The 25,232-nt window shown below is 44.5% G+C and overlaps 1 protein-coding gene across 15 annotated transcripts in view; it reads left to right on the top strand.

Moving 5' to 3' along the window:
* The window catches only part of ATXN1 (ataxin 1), a 196,213-nt gene that overhangs the window by 56,882 nt on the left and 114,099 nt on the right, over window positions 1-25,232 (top strand). For 12 of the 15 annotated variants that reach the window (XM_068674779.1, XM_068674776.1, XM_068674786.1 and 9 more), the window contains one exon: window positions 5,256-5,382. The exons of 1 other annotated variant lie outside the window; for it this stretch is intronic. The gene's annotated coding sequence lies outside the window, so the exon portion shown is untranslated. Of the gene's footprint in view, window positions 1-5,255; window positions 5,383-17,860; window positions 18,001-25,232 lie in introns of all 15 variants that reach the window. 2 more of the 15 variants (XM_068674780.1, XM_068674781.1) reach the window with 1 other exon arrangement.

Genomic DNA, 25,232 nt, shown 5'->3' with positions numbered 1-25,232 from the left:
GTGAGAGGTAATGTCATATTATTGCTAGCATGACTTTGAAAAATATATGATGTTACCTCAGAGAGTAGGTGTGAGAGCCAGTCTGGCAGATGTGACAGTCCTGCTTTCTGGAGCTGACAGCTGGCAGCCCGAAGAGCTTGCTACCAAACCTGTAATTTATTGAAGTACTCGTATTGCGATTTGTGCTGAAGAAAAGGAAGTAGAAGTAGAGATGACAGAGGCAGTAGCACAGCGCTTTAAGGAAAGGAGAAAAAAAAAAAAAAGCCTGGGCAAGTAGGCTTATGTAAAAGCTTCATCTGTTTCAGCGTCTTGTCTCTCCTTGATTAAAAGAGTAGATTTGGCTGCAATAGCCATCCATGCTTTGTAGCCAACCAACTCACTTAACCCAGGCAGAGGACAACATTTGTTCTTCGCCTGGAAGAGTTTTTTTTTGCTGGCCAGGCTGCCAGTATAGTCTTGCTAATCTTAAAATGTGAGACCATTTGTTAACTACAGTGGTGCTGAGCTGGTTGTGGCTTAGTCAAATTTCTGTTCTAAAAAAAGCTTGTGGTCAAACCTCCAAAGTTTCCTGCAACAAAGGTCGCCACAGGTTTCTGCTGAAGCGTCCTGTTTTCTCTGTGGCACTGGAGATATGTAAATGTATACGGAATACGGGTTGTGTAATCTCCGTATGTACCAGCAAGTGAACACATCTCAAAATCCAGCCTCGTATAGCTAGAAGGTAGGCGAGCTGGTGTAAGTAAAGCAGAAATAGTAGGAAAAGTACCAGATTCATCTCTCCCAGAGAACGTATTTCTTCTTTGTTCTAGAGCTCTTGAATTCGAAGAGCTCAGAATGTATCTGGATGCTGCAAATAATCGTGTCATACTTCATTTTCTTAACATCTGTTTCAGAACTATACATGGCGTATAGCAGGAGGAGACACTACCTTGTTGCTTTTCGGGGGCAGAGCACTGAAGTTTTACAAAAGATACTACTTTCCAGGCCAGGTCATCCTGCGAGGGTGTGAGCAGGTGGTGTTCAGGTGTTCCTATCTTGGCACTTTTGGCTTTCAGAAGAAGTGAGACGAGGAGGTTTGCACCTCGGTGAGTGCAGGTGGTTGTACAGCAGGTCTGCTTGTGGCAGGATGAGCCTCGGATGCATTTCTCCCAAATGTTGGTGCTGTACTCAGATCCTGGGATAACGAGGTACTCACAAAGGTGCCCAGGAGAGCCTGAGGTCAGTGTGTGACCTGGAAAGAAAGACCTAACATCCTTCTGGGTAAGCAGCAGAGCACGACTCTCTAACACCTCTTCTGCAGATGTGGAGAGAAGAATCCTCCCATTGATGGGACAGGGAGTATGCAATGAGCCTGGTGCTGCTGTTTCCCCATCCTTCATAGCTTGTCCCAGTATTCAGCCTGCCCCAAATCCAAAAATGTGGCCACGAGAATCACCTTCTCCTCCCCAGCCACAGGAAACATAAGCTGAGTCTTTCTCTGTACTTTGTCCTGGGGTTTAATTTCTTTCTTTTCTCGATTCTGTGTTTCCACTGCCTTGGTTTTTCATTGGTTTTGATCATAATCGAGTCATGCTAAAATAATTAATGTGCCAGTTGACTGGAATGGAAAATCAGCTCAGTCCGTGCCGAGCTTTGAGAAAGGCACAAGTGCCAAGTGAGGGAAGGCTGGGGGGAGAGAGGGGTCCCACTGATGGCATTTTGCCAGGCTGCCAACTCTTGGGAGGTTTTCGTAACATCTCCGTCTGCCAAAGCAAGGGGGATTGTCTGTCTCAGCTTGCATTAAAAAGCAAAATATTTCTGCTTTGCAGCTGCAGAACAGCACAGCACCTGTTGCATTCCTATGGCTCTGGAGGCAGAGAGAAATACCTTGAGATTTTGGTCTGGTCCCGGAGCTTATGAGGGAAGTACCACCACACTGGGGGGAGATAGGTGCTGATTGATCACCAATTTCTGGGGTACTGTAGCAGCACAGCATGCTGTAGGTTTGATGAAACTCTGTTTTTAGGGAACTGAGGCCAAATTCAGCTTCTTTGCAGCCGGTAAGGTCAATGCCATGTGTGCAGGAGGAGGTGAGGGGAGCCGTACTTCAGAGTAAGTCTGAAGTCCATAATAAGGGTGCACTGCCTCGTTTATCACACTGAGAAGAATGAACAGAGCTGACAAAATACTCGTCTAATTTGCTTGAAGCTGCATCCATTTCTCCAGAAGGGGGAGAGTGGAGTAGTCGGATGCTGGGAGGAACGTGCCTGATGCAGGACTGTCCTTCCTCCCGGACTCAAGCTGAGGCAGGGTGCAGAAAAATCCAGGCATTTAGAAACGGGCTGTCAAATCTGGGCTGTCAAATTTGCTCGCGTGTGTTTTTGCAAAGTCCATCACATCTGACTGTCGGGTGTGCGGCCGAATCGTTCCTTGTTAAGATTTTACTGCTGTTTTTAATAGCATTCAGTAAATGTGATCAAATGTCACAAATAAACAGGGGTGCAGGGTCTGAGCAGCTGGTCGCTGCAGGAAGAGCACAAGTGCACATGGCAGGCCTGCCGCTGCCTTCCGAGCCTGAAATTTGGCTCACAGTGTCATGATGTGGCAAAAAAAAAAAAAAAAAAAAAAAAAGAGGGCAGGACCAGTTTAAAGTTTTTTTTTTTGCTACACTGAATTTTTAGTGTTTTATGCTTGGTTGTGTAAACTGCATGTAACCCTTTTTTTTTTTTTTTTTTTTTTGAAAACCAAAAAAAATTCCTTCCATCACATTTAAACCACTTTCCATTTGGCAAAACCCAGATTTGTTGCTCCTTTTTCTGTAAAGATCAGATGGGTAATGGGAGCTGCACAGCAAACTAATGTATGCTACTCGAGATAGTAAAATGCAGGGCTACAATAGGCCTTTTCTCAGCAGCTGTGAAGCTGTTGTGCGACTACAGTGAATCCATTCAGTCTCCCCCACGCTCGCCGGCAGCACCCAGGAGAAGGGAGTCGTACGAGCGGAATGAATGTCCAGCAAAACAGCTCCAGGGAGGGACAGGCTGCTGCCCGGCTCCTCGTTTTGGCTTACAGGGTCGTTTTCTGGGGACGTGACGTTTCAGTTTCAGATGAGTTAAGAGGTACCTGTAACTTTGTGTCACCACATTACCCGCTAATTCAGCAGGGCTCTGGTGTCTCCTGCAGCGACCTGCTGAGCTGGGGGAGTGCTGGTATCTTCAGCGTGGAGGAAGGGGAAACTGAGGCACAGGAAAACGGGGGTTAAGCGATGATGTGCTTTAGGAGCCAAGCTGTGGTACGTAAAAGGCGCTGGAGAAGCTCAAGTGTCATTTACAGCTATTTCAGCCCTTCAGGAAGCGTCACATATCACTTGCCCGTAGGTCATGCAGAAAGTCTGGAGGGGAGCTGGGAATCCGCCCCTCCACCAGCAGTATTTGTCTCTGTAACAGAACATTAAAAATGTAAGTGTGTACGTGAGAGGAGGAGAATTTTACACTGATTTCGATCTTAATATAGAGTCCCCAGCCACCCTGTACTTGAATCGGGGAAAAAATGAGAGGCAGAAGCTGGTTGATTCAGTGGGGTGACACTCCGTAAAATAATCCTTCTAACACTTTTTCTTAAATTAAGAATCGTTTCTAGGTGGCATGAGTCATGGACAGATTGTCCTCGTTTCACTTTGAACTTCCAGCCTTCGCTGGATTTGTGTCACAGCTTCAGAGGGCTCCGTCCTCTTCCTGCAAGTCTGCAGCCTTTACTCATCTCGAGTGAGAGGAGGCTCCTTGGAGAAAGCAGAAACACAACATAAGCAGGAAGAAACACAGTGGAGCAGGGCAGCAGGGTAACTTAAACAGGGTATTTTGGGGTTTGTTCGTCGTGTCAGCAGCTCTGGGGAATGGTGAAGTAGGTGCAGCCCCCATGCAGGTACTGAGGGAAGTCCCCTTCGCCCCTTCTTTGTGCCATGGTCTTGGTTCTCAGCCTGGGGTTGTTTGCTGGGGGGAGGGAGGGATGAGAAGCCACGAGGCAAGCTTTCCTTTTTGAATTTCTGACCACTTTGGGCAAAGTTGTATTTTCTGAGGTATGCACAACCACAGAGGGCTGTGGATAATGGCTCCACTTCTTAATTAAAAGCAATGGAAAAAATTATTCAGAGCTGTCTGTCTGTCGTAGCGGAGTGGGAAAAAAAAAGCAAAATTTTGGCTTAAATTCACATAAGGTGAAACTCTGCTTTGTCACGTTGTGAAAGTTTGTTGGCTTCAGCAGGGATAGTCACAGGTGGAGCTGCAGGAATGGTTTGCTGAGCTAAAACTGGGGGGGAGGGAATAACTCGGCCGCCTGTGATCCTGAGGGGCCGTGCGAATGCAGGAGCGCGCTCTCCAAGGGAAAGTGAACTCTGCACTGGCTGGCAGTGTCTGCTGCTCGTAGCCGAGGGATTTTCCTGCTGACAGAGCCCGGCTGGGCTTCCAGCTGCTGGCCTGTGTCACTGCAGGTACGGGAGAAGGGCAGATCCGCGGGGCAGGGGGCAGAAGGCACGCTGGTGTGGCACAGCAGCACGCCCGTCACCTCCAGACCCTTTCAGACTTTTTTTGGCGATGGTGGAGAATGTCAAAATCGCCTGTGTGAGGGACCTGCCGGTTTCTCTTACTCATTTGCTTCGTCGCTCCTCCTCCTCCCTTCCTTCCTCCCTCTCTTCGGCCGGGCTGGGTCGCGTGGTGCAAGCTCTGCGCAGGTTCTCCAGCAAACAGATGCAGGGAGCTGGACGTCTACACAGCATTACTAGCAATAACGTGACTAGTAATAACCTTAATAATAATAAAACCGATGATCGCTCTCCCGTCTAACAGTTTGATACTTTACATAATGATTTTTTGTTTCCATGATTTGCATCTCTGGGCTTTCTTCCCTTTTCTCCTTCATTATTTTGTGGAGTCTGGTTATATACCACCAGATCATAAGATCATATGTTAAATGAGTGCTTTGCAGCGTGCTACCGTACAGGTTTTAAAAATAACATGATTTTGAGTGGTCTTAAATAGCTGGTTGTTTTGTTTTGGGTGTTTGGGTTTTGTTTTTTTTTGTGTTTTTCTTTTTTTTGTGTGTGTTTTTTTTTTTTGAAGTACAGCCCACAGAAGAGTACTTCTGCTGTGGGGAGTTATCGCACTTGCTTTAGATAATGAAATATACATTGGAGAAAGGTCAGGGATTTCCCCTGAGCCACCCACCAATCACTTGAAATGACATTTTCATTCTGAGTGTTTCTTGGTTTGTTTTTGTTTAAGATCCTGGAGCCCGGGGAAGAGTTTTAAAGCAAAACATCAGATAAAAAGGCTGCAACATCTCACGTGAGAGAGGGGATAGAAGAAAAGAGACTTACAATAGCATCCTGAAACACTCATATGGTTTGAGGTGAGTGATTGGAGGGTCTTGTCATAAGTTACAGTTAGTTTGTAATTAAGTTACTCATTATTTACCTCAGAGTGTCATGATATTTCTGTCTGTGGCAGTAAAAACAGCTGAGAGAGGGAAGCAGAGAAGTTTAATGGCAAATCCAGAATCAGCAGTCAAAATATATAATGCCCTTATCGTTTTGAAAACGGGCCCCATGAGGTCCAATCCTGCAAGCAGGCGATTGTTTTAACATTTGTCAGGGCTGAACCCTGTTTAAATCAATGAGGCTATTCTCCCTGAAAGTTAGGCATGTGCCGAAGTATTTCTAAGTTTGGCATCTATATAACATGGAAACTCTGCAGAAGAAAGCTACCGAATGAAGTACAATGCACAGACAGAAAAATGCATATACAGCTATCTTACTGTTGGTGATAATGTCACAAGCAATCTGATTTTACAGCATTCTTAAGTGATACTTTTGCATTAAAGACATAGCTCTCATTTTCATGTTTAAGCACCTCGCTGGTGCTTACCAAACTTCTTAACAGAGCCTTTAAGTTCACCACCAGCTTGAATAATATGTCCACCCTAATTGCTTCATCAGTGTAACTTTGCACAAGCTGAGCTAAAAGTATAAAGAAAATAATGTCGCCTTTCATAACTAGAGTTGCAAATTGCACTTGGATGTTTGAGTAGCAGCAGAACTACGAGTTCCCTGACTGAGGCTGAATTGTGTTGTCTTGAGTTATTAACTATCTTTAGTAAGGACAATTAACTATGAATTGCGATGAAAAGCCCACCTTTTCCCTCTGGTCTTTGTTGTGTTTTTTTCTTCATTTCTCTCATTAGAAAAGAATGACTTCCGAGTATTTTCTTGATTTTGTTTTTGTTCAGTAAAGAGCAAATGTTGCAGTTGTAAAACCAGCCACTGAAATGTTGGCCTAAATGAAAACAGAAAAAGAAAAAGAAAAAAAAATTAAAATTCAAGTTATTTATTCCCTTCTGCCCCATGAGTGTGCTGAAGAAGACGAAATTGCTGTAAGAAACCCGCAGAGTGAAAAGAACCAACATAACATGGAAGAAGCAGAGGATATAGCTTCACCACTGTGCAGAATATCGAAACCCTTTGGCTTGTGGCATTTGCAGACGTTTGTTGCTTACCAGGTTGCAGAAGAGAGGAGAGCATAGCTGGCCCCTGGTGATTGCTCTGTACTTGCTTTGTAGGAATAGAGCTATTAAATTTCTTTTGAAATCAACAGGCTCTCTGCAGGGAGCTAAATATTTCCTTTCTGGTCAGTGGACTAGAGCCATTGCTTGGGAAATTGTACTAGTCCTGTAGGCATTTGTACTGATTTCTCCAAAAAGTTAGGAACTTTTGCAAATCAGTGTAGACAACCTCTTTTTATATGCAGTACTTGCATTAGGGACTGTGAACCCAAACAGAAACACAAGACTCTTTCAGTAGGAGTCTGAGGCAATTTTTGTAGTTGTGAAATGAGGTATTAATGCAAATATATTTGCAGCTGCTGCAGTATGACATTTAGGAGCTGCGGTTCTTACCCTCCACACCTTTCTTTTCCCCTCTCTCCTCCTGTCCCTGCAGCTCAGGTGGAAAAACACTTGCTGTGGAGCTCACCCTTTTTCAGGCACAGGATAGCCTGAGCCGTTGAGAGAGGGAGGGTGAACTACAGCAGACCGTGTGTGCTATCTCTGAGCCCACCCTGCTTTCTCTCAGTCCCCCTTTCCTAGTGTCAAGCATTGCTTCTTAGCTCTGCTGTGTGCAAGTCACCACACTTTTACTCCTGTCTTTTTCATTCATGTCAGACCAGGATAACCCGCGTGATTTGCCTTCTTGCTGCTCTCCGAGGAAGCTCACGTTGGAGTTCAGGGGAAGGTATCTTCACAGCATCTGCGTAGCCTTTATAATCATTTGATCAGCTCTCAGTTGCAGTCACCAAATTGTTGAGTCTTGTTTAGTTTTTGTTGTGTTTGGGAGTGGAGGAGCTTGTTGGCAGGGTATTAAAGAAAGGGAGGTTCTTTGGTGGCAAGAGATGCACTTCAAGATATATTAAATTGTACTGCTACTTCTGCCCTTTCTTGATGCTTGTTTTTAACATATGAAGAAATAATTCCCCATCTGTGTGCCCAGAGAAGGTCCTGTGATGCGTGCCAGGGAGTTATGTGGGTGCAGAGCAGGCGGAGGGGCCGACTTTCTCCTGCCTTGTACTTTTCACTGGGACCAAATATGGGGGACTGAGCCTGCCCAAATTAAACACATGCCTGTTTTGTTTTGCCTTTCTTTGCTCTTCTTTCAGCTGTCAGTGTGCCATGTTCAGATGGCTGTGATCAGTCGCAAATTGTCCCCCGTCCATGCTCCTCGGCTCTCCTAAACCATTAGTTTAGTGGAGCTCTTTAACAAAGATGGCACCGGTTCGATATTTTTTTTCCCTAGCTAATGGAAAAAGAGGTTGTTTGTTTGTTTGTTTGTGTTTTTCCCCTCAAGTCAGCTGCATTTGTTCCCAAAGCAACTTGTGTTAAGTGGAAATGAGGCTTTGATAATATGTGTGCTTGCTGGAGACTTGCTTAGATTTTTTTTCCCTGTATATGGATCTTTTCAATGGGGCGCCTCTATTGTGCAGCAGAAAGAAAGTGCACGGGCTGCCAGGCACATAATGGAATTGTTCATTTGTTTATGTAAGTGTGTGTAAGCCTTTGTGAAGAGGAGGTGCTGGGGACAGAGAATGGAGACCTTCACTGCGGGGAGCTGCGAGTGTCGTGGCACAGCCCCGGGCCCCTGTTCAGCAGTACACGGCCACGTCTGTGAGGCTGCTGGTGCACGCGTTGTGTTCAGCACTGCTGAGCATCACCTGGGATTTTCGCTTCTCAGCCTGTCACACAAAAAGGGGTGAAGCCGACGCGGCCGTCGACTGTGCTGGCTCTAAACCACATAAGGCAAAATATTCAGAAGCTGTCGTACTCCCAGCGCTTTCCTTTAAGCCATGTGCACGAACGGGTGATGTAAATATGAAACATGCCAATACTGGGCTTCCTCACTGTGAGGCTATTTATTATAAAGGATGCATGGTTTAAGTCAGTTTAGCATGGATTAGATAAGAGCTTGAACCAGGCCTTGGCTCCAGGCCCACCAGCAGCTTTGCAAAAGGCGGTGGTTCAGGCAGTTCCTAGTAGAGCCTGATTTTAGTCCGTACATAGGGAGTCACCACAAGTTTTAAGCTGAGGCTTTTAAACAAGTTCTTGACTTCTTTTTCCTCACCCACCGCGCTTCTCCAGCTGGCTGTGGAAGTGCCCCCACTGCCATCTCCAAATCGCTGGGGCCAGGACACAGCAGCACAGGGAGTGAAGAGGGGCCTCTGTGGTGACTGCTGTTACACAGCCACGTGCTTTTTGTCCACAGCAGTTTTTCTGATTTAGGCCTTCCCTTCTGGAAGCACAGTTGGAGGTGTTGGAGGTGGGACCATGAAGTTTCCCAGTAACCAAGAAACTGTCAATCGATCTGGTGCAGAGCAAACCAGGCCGCAGTGGCTGGGCTCCCCAGCCCTCACAGCCCTCTCTTGTGAGGGCTATTACCACACCTTAATTACAGATACCAAAAAAAATGTAAAAGAAAAACCACATTGTAACAAATAAATTCATAAAACCTAAACTTCTCTTTACTTTCTAGATCCAGGACTCTGTTCTTATCCATCCCCTGCTCCTTTGCCCTTGGACATGACATTTTAGGACTTTCCAGCCTCTGGCTGCACAGTTACTGGAGAGATGTTTGGTTACGTGTTATTTTACACATCTGTTACATATGTCAGAGAGTCGAGTCCTGCACCCGGAGACTTTATGTGGATTTGCAGCACTCCCTGCGGGACTCTGAATCCATAAACCAATGAATGGCTTATGAGGATACAAAAATGTGGTCTTTCAACCTACTGCATATATTCCTGCTACAGTCATCTTCGTGTTTGGCAGAGAAAAGCTGGTATGTGAAAGACAAGAAGCACTGGTGAATTGGGAAGCATTATGGTATGGCAGTTAATTTGCTCCCTCCTAAGAGCTTCGTCTTTCTGGTTGGCAGTAAGAAAATAGTTTTCATGGTGATTCAAGTGTCTCAGAGAGAGGCTGCCTAAACAGCTGATGTTGCATATTGCAAGCGTAGCTTTAGAGTTGCGGCACTGTGGGGAGATGCTGAGTACCTGTAGCAGCCCTGAGAGCTGAAGCAAAGCTGAGGCTTTGCAGTTTGGACCAGAGAATCTGTAACTGTTTGCAGCCTGTAGAGGAAACGTGTTAGAATTTGGGTATCTTTCAATTGAACAGTGTTTCCTCTGCTAACCTCACTGATCAGACTTCTGCATTTCTTCTCTGTTTGCTAGTTCTGCAAGTGCATAAAGCTTCGAGAAACTGTTTGGCTGCTTAGCCAGTTGTTTTTGGAGGCACGTTGCCTCCTGTTGTGGTGATGCCTAGCGGAGTGACTGCTTGCCATCTCAGGAGGGGAATCCTACGGGTCGTGGTGGCAGTACGTGTCATCCGATGCTCGGGACCCTCCTGCTAATCTCCTCTTAAAAAAACATTGGTAGAGGGTTAGAGGCAGCCGGGTAAGACAGCACTGAGGAGCTGGAATGGGAGGATTTGCAAGACTGCAAAAACTGTTTTCCCCTGCCAGATGGCTCAGCAGCTGGAGCCCATGTGGGAGCGTCCTGCTGCCGAGCAGGGGTCTCTGTGCTCTGGTGCAGGGGAGCCGGGGACGTGAGGTGAAGATATCCCACCCCATGGGCTGGGAGTCCTTTGGCAGCCAGCTGCCCTCTCCTCGCCGGCTCTGTTACATGCCCACAGCATGGTTGCAGCGGGCAGGGTGCTGCAGCTGCTTTGTTTGAAATGATAATATTTTCTGCTGTTACTGGGGAATGCTGCAGTATTTTTTGTAATTACGGGCTGCAGGCCAGTAATGTACAATAACATTTTGCTCTTCCTGTCCGGTTGCTACTGTAGGCATTCATTCCAACTTGGGCTGCGTTTGCAGTACATGGTATTTTTTTCTAGCCTCTGCTCATTATCTATTGTGGATATTTTTGGATTATTCATTTCTACCCACGTCTGTCCATACAAATCTATCTCAGAAAGCACTTCAGAGAGTGACAGTCTCCATTGAACAAGCAATTGTTGTGGCTTTCACAGAATTACGTTCTTGTGAAAGTATGAGGCAAGAATGAGATGAAAATGAAGATGAATATTGCTTTGTAAGTTTAAAAACAGTTATGGCTTTAAAAATGTTTGAGGCAGAGATGAGGCTAGCCTTCCTCTGACTGATCACAGGCACATTTAGCATTAAAGACCTGATCCGCACCGAGCTGTAGGTGGCTGAAACCTCTGGGACGGCAGAATCTGTGAGACATCCACCATTGTTGGAGCCTGTAATGATTCTCCACAGCTTGGGTTTTAAGCATTTTTCTTATTTCCAGAGGAAAGTAATCGTAACTTGGAACACAGTTAGTGGCATTCATGCCAGCGATTGTTTATTAAGGTTGTCATGGTCTGGAGATGAAATTTTTGTGAAAGGGAAATTAAAGTCCTAGACATCAGAGTTCACAGCTAGCCAGCCTGCACGCAGCTTGTTTCTGGAAGGTAGAGGTTGAGTCCAAGAAGAGGAGAAGGAGGCAAAGCACAAAGGAGACAATTAATTTGTTTTCGGGTAAATTTGGAATAAAATAGCGTGTGTTATACAGAAAGGATTGTGCTATTTTTCATGTGTAATTTTAGTGTCCTTGTGCTGTGCTGACTCACCAAACTACTTCAGTTTCAGTCTACATTTGGTTTAAATTACCTTAGAGGCCTGCATTTGCATGCTGCTCTATAAAGCGCTCCTCGTCTGCAGTCCAGATCGCTTTTTTTCTTTCTTTCTTTTTTTTTTTTTTCTTCAGCATTTCAACTGACTTGCCTTTTTTCGTTCTCCAGGTCTCTGCTTTACTAGCATTTGCAGCCAATCGCTGTGTGCCTGCTTGGGCCCTGTGATAGGCGAGAAACATGTTGCAGTAACAGATAGAACAAGGAGTGAATCACTGCTTTCTGCCTTTCAATTAGATTACCTAAATCACTACGCAGGAGCATTCCTTTTTGGATGATATAGCAGCACGATTATCTCACTGCCTTGACGGAGCAGTGCTGGAAGTGAATATAATTCTTCTCCTATTACATCTTTAATGAGCTACAATTAAAAATAGTGTGTTGGCGTGCCAGTGTAGATGCGTTATTCGCAGAACTTTATTGAAGCCACTTCGGATGGTATATTTGGTCGACATCATGTTTTTCTGAAAACCTTAAGAATTAAACAGCAGAAAAATCTGTTTTGCTAGCTGAAAGCTAACTGGACAGGAAAATACGTCAACTAAAAAGCTACAAGGTCTGCACTGAGTCTTTCAGGGCAAATCTTGTACTCTATAGTAATTTTTTTTAAAAAAATCTCCCAATACAACAGGTTTCTACAGAGCTCCAGCTGGGTCTTAGGTCTCTTGACACCTGTGGCAGTAAGTCTGAGTCACAGATAGCACAAAGCTGTGAATCCTAATACTCTCAGTATTCAAAAGCACACCTACGTAGGAGTTTAATTTCGAGTGCTTCTTTTAGCTCTATTTTTTTTTCATCCCCGAAAACTAACAAAATTTAAGAGTCATTCTTAGAATTTTGCAGAGAAAATTTTCTCAGCACTTGTGGCTTTGTGAAGGATTGACATCACTTAGGGATTAGAAAATAGCACTGTCAATTTTAGCTTGACGGCATTCCATTCTGTGCTCCAAAAACCTGATGAATAACAATGGATGAGTCAAAGATTTCTTGGAATTTTCGCTTTTTTTTTTTCCCTTGTGCAATTCCATTGCCATTTTTAGCATGGAGGGCAATTCTCCAAAGAATGTCTGTGTGCTTGAACTGTGATTTCTTGAAAATTCAGAAGGAAATCGACCTGAGGGTCAGACAACAAAAAAAGGTTGTATGTTTCTATGTATTTTGGTAATGTTATGTGAGCTAGATTGAGGAATTCACGGGAAAAGGCAGGATGTGTTTGCTGGAAAGTTGTTGTATCCCTGCTTGAGCAGTGTGGCTATCTGCCTATCATGCTGCTTCATTATGTTGTGATGAGATTTTGCTTAATTATTTTACATGTCTTGTCAGCTGTGGTCAGGGAAGTTGCCTGACAAAACAAATTATCTGTGGATTTGGGAGACTTTAATTCAATTTTTTGCTGCACTGCAAGTTCCCTGTATGATCTTGGACAAACTTCTTGAACTGTATAGTTCATGGTCATTAAGTGCTAAGAACTGAGAACTGTGTAGACACTACTGGTTCAAGTTAGGCAATGTTGTCAGCTGATCATGGCAAAGTCATTGGGATTGGGGTGAATGAAATTATTAACTCTGCATATTTGTTTTTCAAACCGCAAAAGTGGCCTGTATCAGGAATATTCTGACATACCAGGATGAATGGGTGAAGTACGAAGCCTTCAGAAGAATTAAGTTTCTGAAAAGAAATCAAAGGGGAAAACAGGTTAAAATGATTGGAAAGGGAGGATCCATAGGTTTTTCTCCTTTACAATAGATAGCTTGTATTTTACTGAAAAATTGGCAAAAAAAAAAAAAAAAAAAAAGTGTCCCCTTAAGAGCTGCTGTGTCAAATTTGAAGAATGATTTGAATTCAGTCATTAAAGTGTGAAATGGAAGGATTTTAGTTCTGCTTTAAATTATGCATCTCAAATTAACCTTAGCTGCAGAGTCTCTGCTGCCACCCCCGTAATGACACATTATTGGTACTAATGGCTTCTTTGTGACTCGAGATACAAACAGACGTTCTAGACAGAAACATTCAGGCTTCCAACTAAATAAGATGCAAGGCGTGCATTTCCACCTTGGTTTTCTAGTGCCAAAGCCCTGCTCTCCTGGTGGCTGGTGTTCACGGGCTGTTCTTCCCAGTTTCTAGGCTCTGCTCCTCGTCCTGGCAGTCGCGGGCAGCTGAGTAAAAACCTTCTTCTCAGGCTTGGAAGAGCAGGAGAGCCATAAATTTGCAATGAGCGTGGAGCCCAGCCAGAAACCAAGTGTTGTAGAGAAACAGGACAAAGCCTGGAATGTGGCATGGGATGCGGAGGGAGCTTCTAGCAGATGATCATCCTGGGAGGAAAAGGACCCAAAATTGTGAGGGAAACAGGGAAGAGAAGCCAGGATTTAAGAAGGAAGTTGCTAAATAAGGGAGGGGTGAGATTAATAGAGAATACAATCAGCGGTGGTTTGTTAACCCTTTGTATGCCCTGCTAATGTGACAAGGAACCATATTTTTGGACGTCTGTTCATGTCAGTTTCTCTGAGGCTCACTGGCGTCATGTGAAGAACTCCACCTGTACCTGGAATTTCACCCACAGGTTTTACAGCTTCCAGTGTGCTGCTGCTGCCTCTCCCACCAGGAATCATAGTTACTACCTGCACAGAGCTACTGGGTGGGCAACTGGAACAAGTGAGAGTGGCTGAGCCAGGGGAGCTGCATACAGAACACGTGCGGAGTTGTACGTGGTGATGAAAGAGCAGTGACTTGGCAAGACAGGCCCAAAACTTAAAGCCTAGCTTTAGACCATCCCAAGGATAATCATTAGTTGGTTATGAGCATGCCTGCCCTGGCTGCATGATGCTGTGTGACTTACCATGGGGTCAGCTCTCAGCAGAGTGCTGGGGAGTGGTCATGCAGTATTCTGGATCCAAGGTGGGGTTGCATTTAACTACATAAAATCAAATACAAGTAAGTATTCAAATGCCTCCTTTGCATTTCTCAAAGGAAACATGTTCCTGAACTGGGACCAATGACTTCTTTTTAAAAAATGGGAATGCTAATATGTCACATTTCCTAACGCATAAGAGAGATTTGTATGAATATTTGAAACACCAAATAGGATTGCCACAGTAATAAAACAGAAAGTGTTTTGTCATTTTTCTTTTCTGTGCATTTTTGTTTATTGAGGAATTTATTGATTTCATCCATTAATTTAGAGTAGGTATCCTAAACATTATTGCAAATTATAAAGGCTCTGCTTTACGTTAATAAGCTCTTAAGAGTGCTGATGGAGTGAAAAGAAGTCAGAATTCAATAGCAAAGGCCTGAATAATACCTAGTATTTTGCATTGAATACGCTTGTAAAATATTAGTGCCTTTGTTTGTCCTAATTGCTAATTCAAAAAATACTCATTTGCTATTCATTATGAATGGCCTAGTAGCACATGCCTTTATTTTCCATCTTTTCCAATAACCTACCTCAGATTTTCCATTCTATTTGTAGTGACCTTAAGCGGGCTGGAGACAGTGGGAATATATTATGTGAGTGGGAGAGAAGAACTTCACTGTTAAAGAGATAGCAGCCCTTCTGAAACCATGAGTGAAAAAAACGCAAAAGTTCTGAAATGGAGATCTTAATAGCACAACCAGATGTAATCCAAGTGATCTGAGGCAGAAACTGTATTACATTTCACACACATGCATACATAAAGAATCTTTTTCATATTTCTAAGCTCAAATTTCTTCTGACTTTTCTGATTTTCCTTATGGTTTACTTTTAATTCATTAACCTCTTTTCCCATTTTTTTTCCTACCTTCAGAAGTAATGTGGTTTATGAATATGCTAGAATGCAAATATGAACACTATAAAATTGATAGGCTGCTGTTGTCATAATGCTTTTTAGGGCCGTGTTTCTCTGTTTTCCAGCTATGATGAACAATTTGTCATGACACTTGAATTAGTGTCATGTGTTTTGTTTGGTGCTATTGTTCTAGCCGTGCTTGAAATATGTATTTTCTTTTGGATGCAATAGTATGATGACTGGGGATAAATGATATTTAATCTATTGAGTTATGTTATCTTCCAAGTGTTTGTGACATGTCACATCTGATGGCATATGTGACCTTCTTCTCCATCTCTGCTTGGCTGTGTGATCTGTGCTTAGTTGTCGCTTTTACACATTATTAACATCACAGGAGCTGTAACTGATGACGAAAAGGAACATAAAATACAATGTGTGCCCAGGATGCATTTACATTTCGTCTTTTATTGTTTGCTTTGGATGTGGTTTGGGCTGGATGGTGTGTTAATTTTTATTTATTTATTTATTTTAAGCTGTGTGTCTTTTCTTCTCCATTGAACAATGGGAGTGTAGCAGTGCTGTCAACCAAGGCCTCTCCGTTCATCCACATAATAGCAATAAAAGCCTCTTACGCAGTGTTTTTCTAATACTTTGCAAATAGGAGCTTATCCTTTGCAGTGTCAAGCAACTCTTCTGCATGTGTGCTGACCCCGAGCAGCGCTTTGTTCGCAGCAGGAGTCAGCCCCGTGTGTGCGTATCTGGTGCTGTTGGCAGCCTCCCTTGTGAGGTGGGGTTGTGTTTTTGGAGGCACCTTCCCCTGCCTGCCGGATACAGGCATTGCCAAATCTTTGCTGGTGAGAAAGAGTTATTCTGTCTGTAGATGTGGCCGCTCACTGGTCTAGGTTTTAGCTCTGGTTCTAGGGAGAAGTTACCTCTCTGGGCTTGCTTCAAGGTGCCGTCCCTCAAAGTGAGCTTTGGAAATTGTCTGCTGCACAGAGGGATGTAGAATAGCTGTCTCAATGTGAAAAGTGCTCTATGAAATTGTTCCACTTACTGTTGCTACGTGTAACACCTACAATGACTGTAAGTGAAGGATATTGGAGGGAAAAATCATGTTACTTCAGTTAGTTTACTCTGTGCATATTTGACAGCACTCTGTGTATAGTCAGTTACATAATTTCCTGGGATAGTCGGGTTTCTCTTTATTTGTGTGGCTCTTTCTCTCAGCAATAAGGGAAAGAAAATATATTAAGGATCAGAAAATGTGGCTGTAAAGCCAGGAAAAATTGTCAGCAGCCTCAAGAAGAGACCTAAGTATGTGGAGCTGCTCTTGACTCATCTTCCAAAAGCAACTCAGTTCCCGAATAACAGCGCCCTTTCAGGCTTCATTTTGAGGTGCTATGGTTGTACTTGCCTAGCCAAAAAGGTTGTACAAACCTAGCCAAAAAGATGAGCGAATGCTCATCTGAGATAACCGTGTTTTACGAGGTGTGTTTTTGCCACATTATCCTGCTTAGGAGCTAGCGAGGGGCAGGATTTTCCCCTCCCGAGTGTCAGGAGCCCTGGTGCGCTGGGGCTGAATGTGGGGCTTCTTTTCCTGGTGCGGGCAGTGCCGGTAAGCGGTGCGTGCGCTGTTGTGTTTTTGTCATCTGCCTTCCTCGGTTAACTGCGGCCCGGTGACTTTTTAACCCGCTGTCCGTAGGTCCTTGTTTTACAAGCTCATTAAGGTGGCCGGGATGGCAAAAGCAGCCGTCCTGCCCCCCTCCCGCCCCCTTGGGTGCTCGTTAGATCGCTTCCTTGTGCTGACATCAGCGTTGTGTAGTCGTGCTCCGAGCCAGGCCTGGGAAACCATCCAAGTTAAAAATAATCCCTCAAGAAAAAGAAGAAGAAGAAGAAAAAAAAAAAACATATCAGCAGGATCTGTTCCCGGATCCAGCTCATCGGTGTGTAGTGTCTGCCCGAGGAAGCGGGGCTCTCCTCAGAAAGCTGCCTCTCCTTCCTTGCGTCTGTCAGCCCGGCTGCACTGCTGGTGGTTCCCGAAGCTGCGAGGCGGCGGCAGCCAAATTCACCTGCAAGGCGCCGCTTTTGAAGGGGTGAAGATCCCTGGGGTTCAGTGAACGGGGAGACCCCCAGGCAGCTCCCCCCCGGGGACAAAAAGCTGTCAGCAGGGGCTCGGCCGCTGTCCTTGGGCCTCCTGGTGAGGCGCGGGCCCGCTGCTCGGGGAGCCCCGCTCCGGCGCGGAGGAGCTCGTATGAAGACACACATTGTGGTTTCCTGCTGTTTTGCTTTGTAACCAGTCCACTGGTAAATATAGCTTGCGTGTGGTTATAAATTCATTCCCTCATTACGGGCGGTTGTTGTGCAATAATTATGTAGAAATTACGGCCGAGGATTGTTGCGGACGATTTTTTTTGTTTGTTTGTTTGTTTGTTTTATGTATTTGTTGATGTAGTGCTTGATGGATGAGTAGGCTTTGGTGTCTCTCCTGGCTACGAGCAGGGCCACAAGCAGGTGTCAGTCGGGATTTGGTGTGTGCACAGGCACCATCTCGCGGGCTGCTGACTTCGAGTGACTCCCTTCATCAGGCTGCCTGGGCTCTGCAAGGCAAACCTGGCCCTGCCTTACTCAGGCATCTTCTTCTTCCTCCTCTTCCTCCTCGGGCAGCCGTGGTGTGCCCTCCTGCCAGTTCTGTACAGGGTCTCTGGCTCAGGCTCTGGTTGGATGTGGAATGAAAATAGGGGTGTGTTTTTTCTTTTTTCTTCCTTTTCCTTTATTTAAAATTCCAGTCAAGCAGATCCAGAACAACACTGCCTGTCCCTGCTGTGTTCTCATTTTCCTCCCATCCCTCCTTTAATTTTAAATTATCCCCTGCGCTGTGTTTGCAGGCCATATGTGTCCTTTGAACTCTGAAGAAGCTGTGCCAAAAGGAAGCCTTCCTCTTCTCCCCTCCTCCCATCATGGAGCCGCTCTTAGATAATTGCAATTAGCGTGCAATGTGGAGCAAACCCGGGAGTGAAGTTCGTGGGTGAGTGTGTGCAAATTTCCCGAGAACTTAGGAACGCATGCACTTGGTCTTTGCCTTTTAAACCTGCTGAAATCCTTCAAGAGCTAGGCGGCCGCCGCTGCTCGGGGAGGTGTTTATAACCCGAATTCGCCTACCGCGCCCCTCGCAAGGCGCAGCAAAGGCTGGAGCCGCTGGCAGGAAGCCACAGCTCCGTCGGGGCCGCGGAGCGGAGGAAGGTGGAGCTGCCTTTCATTGTGTTACTGCGCTCAGCAGAAGTCAGGCAGGAGAATTAGTGGCTTTACAAGCGTGCTGCAGGCTTACGGGAGTGGGAAAGGTAACCTGGCGCTGCTGCACGACTTCGTTTGCAACCTGGGGAGAAGAGGGGTGCCTCGCTGTGCCAGCCTTCAGGTGCCAGCCATCAGTGCCAACTCAGCGGGAGCTCCTAAACGGGGTTCACTTTTGTATTGGTCTTGGGTTTTTGAAGGGGATGTCCCCCGTGGAGAAGCGTGGCAGGAAGCAGATGCCTTTTGGGTCCCCCAGAGAAGTGTCTTGTACGTTCCACCAGGTTTCTGACCTCATTTCTCAAAGGAGTTTTAAATGGGGAGAAACAAGAGTATTAATTAGTGCCTCATTAAGTACTTGTAGTCAAGTATGATAATTTTCTTGAAAGGATAATGTATTAGATGAATAAAAATACTCTCCATTTAAAAATGAATACAAAGTCATTTTAAACCACAAAGATTATTGTACATCCCTGAAAAATTAATGTGATTAAAGCAAAATATATTTAATAAATTGAAAAGACCCTCTTAGGCTGTTTAACTTGTTGGTCTCTAATTAGTTATTCTCATATCTAGTACTTCAGGACTTAAACCTTACCTGCAGGAACAGGAAATAATTGCCTGACCCCTGACCCCCAGTTCATTTTTTGGCTTGTAATTACCTTTTTTTTTTCTTTTTTCTTTTGTTTTGGTATTTTCTGTTGTCTTTCTCAAAGATTGGCCACAATGAAAGACGAGACTATACACAGGGTAGAGCGGTGATCACAAATAATACAGAGATTTCTTTGATGGTTTTGGTTAATGTGACCTACCTGTGTGCCGATACTCAGGTTAGGAACTGAAAATAAATATTTTCAAGGATGGTTTTCCTTCTGTCACCTTTGTCTGTGTTGTGGTGTAGGATGTGTCTGCAAAGATCACATAGGCTTCTTTCTGTGATTTCACATGACTTCAAGTTAAATGTGTTTTGTTTCGTTTTGTTTTTCCCACACATAGTTTGCCTCCAAGATGAGTTTTGGATTAGGTATTTTCTCTCCCCTAAACTCCTTCACGTTGCCCTGCTTAATTAAAACCGCTCTGTATCTTGTGGAAGGCAATGACATAAATGGTTGGAGCTGGAGACCATGGTCGTGGATTCAGTTAATGTATGTACATGTATTTAGGGAGGTCATAAGCTGTGTTAAGAAAGCTTGATGGAAAATGGAGCAGGTACTGACTTTACAGCAGCCTATTTTTAAAACTTTATGGTGTCATTAGGAATGAAGGCACCTCCTCACCGATCTCAGCACAAACAGTGCATGTGCTTGGCACGTGGCCTTCCGTGACTGCAGGGCAGGTATCTGCTGCCCGAGTTCCCCCAGACACTGGTTCCTTGCAGCTGGTCAGCAGCACAGATTTGGAGAGCAGCAGCCGATGGTTCTCAAGATTTACCATTTGGTTATGGTTTAGGTACCCAAGATGCATTTGAAAATGTTAAGATTGTCCAACAGACTGAAAAATACTTTCTGGTTCTTCAGGTGCTTTATCATGCTCTCCCAGGTGCTTTCTAGACTCTCAGGCTGTTTGCTCATGATGACCACCAGCTTTGCTTCATCAAGATGTGTCTTTAAGGATTCTCTGTGGTTAAGCGGAGAGCCTTCGCTCCTGATTATCCACCCTGGTAGTATCCTTTCAGCCTTGCTTTTCTGTGCTTTGCAGCTCGGCCAGGCTTAGGCAATTGAGATGCTAGCTGCTGCCTTCTAGTCCTAGCAGCCTTGATTTCTGTTGTATCTCAAAATGCTTTTCTCTAACAGAGCTATCACGGACACAGTGCCCTGATCAGCCACCTTGTTTGGGCACTGTATGTGTGAGATTTCCCTTGTCTTTGGGACGCTTGCAGAGCCTGCAATGGATGGCTAATTGTCTATTGAAGCTTTTGAGGCATCTGTCCTTTTGTTGAGAAGGTGCTGGCAGCCAGGGCTGTCTTGGTTCTGTATGAAAACAGCTATCTGAAGATAGCTCCAGAGTTCAAGGAACCTGAGCAGTGCTCTTGTGCGTTTATGTGAGCTCTGTTGTTACTATACCAAGTGCCTCCCAAGATGAATAGTCTGTGCTGCCGTAATGTTCCAGTGTATGATTAATGGTCTTTTCTGGTCTTAAATGAGACCAAATCTATCCGTTGACTTACCTTGAAAATCCTCTTAGGGCAAATGATCTCATTTTCAAAACCGCCTCCTAAGGTTTACAACTCTAACGCAAGCACCCAGCTGGCTGCAGCTGTGCCTACACCCCAGCTGCTGTCGTGGCACCCCCAGATGTGGCCAGGTGAGCGTGCATGTGCAAAATGCAGCGTGCACAACTCCCGGCATGCCAGGGAGCTTCCCTTGTTCTTTGTGTACGCTTTCTCCACCTCTAGCAGAGAGCACAGTCAGGTATTGTTGTTTGTATTTTAACTGGGACATTGCAGCTGTAAATCCATAAAAATCGCAAGGGCATAACAAAAAGAAGATCAGACCTATGGCGCTGCTAACTCAACGTGTCCCCGAAATGCCAGCTGACATCGTCCCTCAGCACAAATACTTTATTTGCAAGGAGCTCTGTTTAAGCCAGCAAATTATTGTAGCAACGTGTGAGACTAAGCGTGCGGGAGAATAAAGAACAGTGCAGCGTTTATGATGATAAAATAATTTCAGGTCGTGTCTTTTTTTTTACTTTGTGTAGTTTTTCTTTTATCGCTGGCACTGAAATGGCTCTTGCAGTGCAAGTGAGAAAACCAGACTGAACCTCCTGTTTTTTTGTTGGGTTCCCAGCTGGAAACCCCTCCCTCGATTTTCCATTGATAAAGTGTCACAAAGGGAATCTGGAGCAGGGGAATGGGAGGAAGTAGAACAATACGAAGTCTTGGACTTAAATCACAAAACGAGTTAACTGATGTAGGTGCAGCGTTGAATGAGCTGCTGCTCCTTTCATGGCCAGGTTCATTTAGCTGTGGTCTTAGCATTCGTGGCCGTCCTGAAGTCATGTAACAAATCAGCTATTTATTGCCTTTTCATTGCAGAGGCTCTTTAAAAGAATATCGCAAAACATTTTCTTCTCTCCCCTTCTGTAGGCTGTTTCATCTGACCTTCAGGAATTCAGAGTCACAAGGGGGACCAAAAAAACCCTTGCATACGAGAATGCTTTTATTGTGAATTTCTAAAACGTGCCTTTCACTAATACAATAAAGGTGTGACATTTATAGAGCTCGACCGACGAAGGCAGCAGTAGGAAAGGCCCCCGTCTCACTCTGTTCACGTTAAGGGCAGTCGATTTCGATGAGAGGAGAGAGAAACAGGCTGTGCCATCAGCAGGCCGTGGCATGCACTCCTGCCCATGGTGCTTGAAAAACTCCCAGGAATATTTTGCAAGTATGGAGAAGTAACTTCTTGGTAAGGACTTGTTAAGTTACTGAGGGTACCTAGGTCTTCCTCTGAGTGGAGGGGGAAGTTTACTCATGCTGAATTCCCATTGCATGCTCAGTGTGTGTTTTTTCTGACTTTCTTAGCGTTGCATCACTAAAGTGGCAGCTTCCCTACCGCTGCTGTGTTTGACATCCCCATCGTGGTGGAAGAGCCACGCACAAGAAAGACCACATACGATTATTTGAAACGGGGGATGATAAGATAGCAGGAGTCTGCTGAGTAGAGAGCAAGCTGAGCTGGCCTGCTGGTGTCTTATGGTGAGGGTGTAAGGAAAATCTGCAAAATAGATCAAAAAGAAAGACTGGAAGGAGTGTTTAGATCTTTGATCTCTTCATCTGATCCTATAAATCAGAGCTATTGTACTTCTTGCTGACTTTCTCATTAAATTTTTATTGGGCCAGCCTTCCTTTAAGGAAAAAAAAGGGAAGTGCAAGAGGCAAAATACTTTTGAGTTGAAAAAGAAAAACAGCTACTAAAAATAAATCACGGCGTACTCCCTAAATAAAACTTTGCAGTGAAACAGACCAAGACATAGGAGGAGTCACTGGCAGCACGGAATGATAGAATTTGTCTGGCATTTTTTGGACTCCCCAGGAGCTGTTTCTCTTGTCAGTACAGGGACATACATGTTGGTAAAGCACCTGTGTTTCTTGGGTTTCTTATTGCCACTGCTTGGCCCAACGTGGTATTTCTATGCAGAGAAGAGGGCTCCTCATGCTTTTGAATGTATTGATGAAAATATACGAGAGGCAAAACGTGTCCTTGCCCAAGATCCACGCTCTGAGTGTGGGTAAACGTGACAACGCAGGCCATTTATTTTGGGAGCTGTTTGGGGTGATGTATAGTAACTGCCTGCAAATACCACCTACAGCAGGGGGAAACGGTGTAAAGCAATTCCGAGGAGATTGAATGAGATAAGTGGTAGGTGAACGATTAAAAATAAGGCTGCTATGCATTATCCTTAAAAGCCTCAGATCGGGGAAAGGTGTGCAGCAGTGGGCAGAGCATCCACTCACAGCGTTTTGCTCTAAGAAAAGGCTGCCAGACACCGAAGGAAACGGAGACAGGATTGTTTGTTAATGCTCTTGTTGTTAAAGAAGGATGAGGTCGCAGCGAAAAGAGATAACGCTTTGAAGGTGGTTGTTTTTTTTTTCCTGTTGCATAAAAAAAAATATTAGACTTTTATCAGAAATTACGGCAATTTAGCTGAGCGGTGATGCCTTGGACAATTGTAACGCTAATAGGATGGAAGCCGTCTGAGCAGGAGCTACAATTATAGCTGCAGTTACTAAGAGAAATCCATGCTCTGTTATTTGAGTGCAGCATTAACCGGCTGCGTGGAAGGCAGCGCTGCCTTAAAGAGGCAGGGGAGGAAGCGTGTCCCCTCTGCTGGTTTGATCGTCCACCTGCCTTGGTTTTTTTGAGAAAGCTGGTTGGTGTGGTTCTCCTCAGAGGTCAAACCCAGTCCTTCACAAACCAGGTGATTGTTATGTTGGTAACAGGAGTTTCAAAAAAAAAATAGACCAAGTTCACATTGAGAGACACCTTTTTTTTTTAATGTATCTGTATGAGAGCAAAAGGGACCTGTTGAGTTGGTATTCTTTGTAGCCTGCTAAAATGTACAGGTCATGCATAAATCATTCAGAGGGTAATTTCCCTTACATTTGTCATCAGGTTTCTTAGTACTGTGAGCCATTATTTGCTTCCTTGCAGTGATGTGTCAACAAACACCACTTTTCTTTGTAGATGCAATTGCATTTTATTCATTAAGGAGATTATAACATGCAAACAGAACCCTCTAAAGTACTGGCATTTAAACTGCTTATAAGGAATGTGCCTGTGCTTTAGATAGAGATCACTTCAGTCTTTTTTTTTTGTCTTTTTTTTTCTTTTTTTTTTTTTTGTCAATTTTTGACTTGTTTCAGTCAAACTAGGGCTGAAGTTGTGTGAATCTTGACTTTCCACTCACTCCATGAACTCTGGCAGCTTCTCGTGCGTGGCGAGCACCTCGGTCATTGCAGCTTCCAAACGCAAACAGGTGGTGTGCTCAGGGACGCCAGGGCATAAAAAGCTATTATTAAGACTGGTTCTGCACACTGCATCTTCTAAATGAAAGGGGCAGGTGTATGGCTGGTGGAAATTGACATACGCCCATCACGTAAGGTTACGCCAACAAAGAGGGAATGAGAATCTGCCCTCATGGCCTGTAATTTTTAAGAAAATGACAGAAGCTGCCTGCATAGCTGTGTCTGTATGTGTGTTTCTTTTATTCTCTTAGGCTCTCTCTACAATGTTCTTTACTCACCCTTTTTTTTTCCTCAGGTAGCCACACTTTTCCAGTATGTCTGACTGTTTCGCCTGTCCCAGGACATAGTTATATTATTTCCAATTATTTATTTTAGTTTGAAATTAACTTCTCCCAATGCTTCCAGTTAGAGCAGCAGGACAGGATACCTTCAATTTTCTCCCTTCCTGCCCTTCCACACCCATCCTTCTGGATTCACACAGCCTGCGAAGCTGCTTGAGCTCAAGTTGTGACCTCATTCGCATGATGCAAAAAGCCCAGCAAAGTCCCATGGCCTTGTGAGTTGAAAAGTGTTACGTTTTTATAGTGCAGAGTGTGGGGGAGAAGTTCGGCGCAGGTTGTGCTGGGGTTTGCTGTGTTTCCCCTGTTCTCCGTGTGACTAGCTAGATGCTCTGCAGATCCTGCTGTGCAAACTCGCTGTGTGTTTCTCTCTGCTCTTCCCAGCGGGCAACATTGCACCAAACTGGATGAGCCATTCCCATTCAAAATGTCAAATTTGTGTTGCTTAATTTCCAGTGAGGATGTAATGTGATAGTAAAATTGTTCTGTAAAGGGTCATACGCTGTTTTACTGTCAGTTTGTGAGGCTCAGACAGAAGGAAATGATCAAAACCACTCGGTGCTCATTATTTATTAATTGAGTTCTGGCAGAGCTTTTCCACATTCTGGCTTTTTGTTTGTTTGTTTCTTTGTTTACAAACAAAAAAAGAAAAGCACAGTTCACAAAAAAAACGAAAAGGGAAATTTGTTAACGAAGATTTCTGACAATTAAGAAACGGCATTTTGTGGGGTTTACGAAGAGGTGCCGTGCAGGACAGCGCGGGCAGCTTGGCATTGCAGTGTCACTCTCCCTGCGTGATGATCCTGAAAGGGAAGAAAGAATTCTTCAGAGAACAGCAGACCATGAATCTCAGATACAGTCCTGCTGTGTTACCAGAAAATATTTGTCCTGCTAAGTTCTGTGCTTGGGATATTTTAACTGCCTGTGCTTTGCTGCTAGTATGGATTTACTTTCTTTAAACAAAATCAGACAGAAAGCCCGAATCTTTCTTCGTGTCTCTGTGTCTCTTCTTTGTTCCTGTTGTATTCAGGTAAGGAACAGTATATTGAAATAAGTACATCTTTATTTACTAACTATGGCTTCTTGATTTGAAAAGTCCCAAAGCTGTTCAAGGCTTAGTCTTTTGTTCTGCAGCGAATCCCGTGAGGGCAGGCAGACCCTTTCAGA

The sequence above is a fragment of the Anas acuta genome, chromosome 2 (genome assembly GCF_963932015.1).
Source record: "Anas acuta chromosome 2, bAnaAcu1.1, whole genome shotgun sequence".
In the NCBI taxonomy this organism is placed as follows: Eukaryota; Metazoa; Chordata; class Aves; order Anseriformes; family Anatidae; genus Anas; species Anas acuta.
This window is presented reverse-complemented; position numbering and strand designations above follow the sequence as displayed.